Here is a 3,673-nt window from a genome sequence, read left to right as displayed (position 1 = left end):
CAAATAATTACAAGCAAAGTATTGTTTGATTTGAGAATAATGTGGCAAACGTGCCGATATTACGGGATGCAAACGTGCAACCGAAAATAAATGATTAAGCGACTTCGGTCAAAGATGCTTGAAACATTATGATTTCTTTTGTATAAATCATGTGATATGGTGAATATTTATTTGATTAAATATTCTAATTTCTTTTATAGAAATTAAGTGTTGAAATAAATATTTTAATTGATTAAATATTTTAATTTCCTATGTAGAGATTATGTGAAGAATGATTTATATATGAATAAACATTCTAATCTCTTGTATATAAATTATATTTTATTCAATTAAATATTTATGATATAGTTATCTTATTCATTGTATGATAAGTATAACAAAAGAAATTTGTAAAAGAATTGTGTGACAATTTCTTGATTAGAAAATCATTGATTTAAATCATATAAGTGTGTGATTTAAAAAATGGTATCAACACGAATGTGGGGGCAAAATATTTTTATTGACTATAACACAAAAATAATTGTGTATATTACGATAAATAAAAAGATAATTTATTGTTAGAGAAATATGTTCTCTATAAAAGATAAAGTTGCGCAACTTTACAAAAAGAAAGAAAATAACAAGAAAATGTCTTGTTTATAATGATTCTTTGTGAGCAAAGAGATCACCTATGTGAGGGAGAAGTGGGGCCGCTTCGAAATAATTGCACGGCTCAATTCTAGACCCTCTCACAGAACCAAGCGCATGTTCCATGGCCAAAACGGACACAACCATGAGAGCTTGACATGTATCAGGGAGAATTCTATGTGAAAGTGTGTAATCGTTTACACAAATGGCAGAATATTTCAAGGACATCGAGTCTACTAATCGGCTAGTAAAGTTATATACTTTCATAAGGGAAGGTTCAAAGGGTTACACCTACCTATCCTATGTAGAATTCAACTGTTAAACTTTCACCGGGTTAATCTTTCATTTTCCATTAATGTGGGGGATTGTTGGAATTTTTAAACTAATTCTATAAATTCTATTAATGAATGGAAATTAGAATATGGGTAATAAAATTAAATCAATTTCATGTGAAATTCAAATGTGAATTATAGGGTGAAATTTGATCCAAATGTTTGAATTAATTAATTTAAATTAATTAATCAAAATGCCTTGATGACCAATTAACAAAATGTTGTTAATTTGTAGTGTGACTTACATGAGTTTGTTATTATTATTAATTGTTATGATAATTTAATATTATTAATAACAGATTAAAAAACCATGTAACGTGAGTATTGCAAAATAAATGTCTTCATTATTGTTAGATATCTTGTCTTGAATAACAAACATGTGGATCTATTTATGTCCCATATATGTTTGTTTCATCGGTATTACTAAGTTTACATGTTTCTGACAACTGTCTTCTCGATGATGTCCATGGAGAAAACAAAAGCTGACTTCTAATATTGTTTGTTTTAATTGAATTTCTTAAGTAATGCATTTTCTTGTGCTGCATTTTCTAGGGGTTACAGGATCTTCTAGCCTTCATTAGTGCCTCAAGTGAGATTACTTACCTCTTTTAGAAGTTATTTTTAGTGATTCAATTCAGAGTTCTTGAAATATTTTTGATTTGATTGCAGAGATAAGTAGTCCACTTCAGTGCCATAGCACAAGCAATGAATTCTCAAAACTTGATATAAATATATTAATTCATTGAATTGGGTTAGTTTTCTAATAATTTCTCCATATGTTGGTTGGTTATCAAGTAAAAAACTTGCATCAAGCTGTTCTCTGCCAGACCTAAACAAAACATGATGACATCTACACATGTAGTCTCAGGCTTAACAAGAGCATACAGATTCTGAAAAAAATGGTAAATTAAACTCTTAGAACATAACTCTGCACCATTATTATGTGTGATATTATTCTAGTATAGAGATTTTCTAGTGTGTGTTCAAGTGTAAAGATTGCCCATATTCAAATTGTCAAATTGTTAAGAACTTCTCCCTCATCGGAGGTAATTACTTAAAATTTAATGTATTTTATTTAAACAAATAGAATATGGTGGTAAGTTAACTAACTAATGTTCTTAAATTTATTTAATTATTTAAGTCTTTTTATTATATTTGAAATGTTTTGGCTGAATTATTATTTGTGTTTTTGTAGAAAACAATTTGCATTGCAAGAAATGTCTCCAGCATCAAAGGAAAAGTCCAAAGGTAAAATGGCAACCCAGGTATTTCGTTTTTTGTTTTTCATACTTTTGTAAAGAACCCTTTTTTCCTTTTTTTCACCTTCACACTTTCATTCCTGTAAGTATAGAAAAAGTGGCAAAGCTTCAAACAAAGAGGTTGGATTGTTCACTTAATTGATTTTACTATTCTTTATTGTTGATTAAATAAAGGGGTCGGGCTGGGCGGCAGTGAAGGCTCATTTAGTTGACAGCGAGCAGCAAGTAGACGAAGCGAGCCTCTATCGGAGAAGCCATTGCACGCTACCCTCTCTACTTTCAAGCGAAATATGGCCAACGAAATACCTTTTATTGATCTGGTTCCATGCAAATGCTCGAACGGTGTGTTGAAAGAGTGGATTGAATTTTCAATTATCGAGGCCGAAATGAAAAGGAACTCAAGAGTAAAAGTGCCATGTTTTAGTAGCCTAAAGAACTAATTACTTTACAAAAATATTCCCTATTTCTATTCAACAGAGTATTAATAGCTCTTTGAGTTTGATCAAGGGGTTGTTGAATATATAAGGCTTTTGCTAATTGTGGTGTTTTTATTCAATTTATAAAAAAAATTAAAATAATATCGAAAACAAAAGAAGAAATAAAAATAAATAAATAAATTGTTAAAAAATAGTTTAAAAATAAAATAGACTTTTGGTGACGTTTGAAATTTTTTACCAACGCTTTTTAAGCGTTGTTAAAACTTCTGTCTTTTGGTAACGCTTGTACCGATGCTTAAATAAGCGTGGTAAAAAATTACGTCCATCCTACTTTCGGCGACACAAGAATAAACGTCGATAATATTTTTGGCGACGCTTTTAAGGATCGGTAGAAATCTTTTTAAGCGTCGCCGTAGATTTTTTTGTTGTAGTGTCTCTAACATAATATGTTTTTAATACATATTTGCAATAAGTTTAAACATAAAATGATTTTGAATTTTTTTATATTACTTTGTAGAATAATATTAAAATTTTATATTTTCTCAAAATGCTCAATTGTTGAGAAAAGTAAGCTTCATACTTCAAAATATGAGCGTAATATTACGAAATACAAGAATACAGAAATATAAGAAATGTGTATTACATACTATAATGTGATGCTCACATTATTTTATGTGTATAAACTAAGAACTAAAAAACAAGTCAATAAATAATGGATGGGCATTCATGCACGTTGGAAATGGAACAAGGGTAGTTACATTTATAGTAGGAGATATATTTTTCTTTGAATTTCTAAAAACCTTGTTTGGTTTGTTGTATAAATGAAATTATTTCTATTTTTAAGAATGTTATTTTCTATGCCAATGATTTAATGAGTAGTGAACATTTTGTGTTGGATCTCAAAACAAACTACTATAATATAAATAATAAAAGACAAAATCAAATAGTTTCAATAAGGTCTACATATGACATTGTCGATTAAATCAAAATATTGCGAATCACATCAAGAATCCATAAA

This window comes from Impatiens glandulifera, chromosome 1 (assembly GCF_907164915.1).
Source record: "Impatiens glandulifera chromosome 1, dImpGla2.1, whole genome shotgun sequence".
NCBI classification, from domain to species: Eukaryota; Viridiplantae; Streptophyta; class Magnoliopsida; order Ericales; family Balsaminaceae; genus Impatiens; species Impatiens glandulifera.
This window is presented reverse-complemented; position numbering follows the sequence as displayed.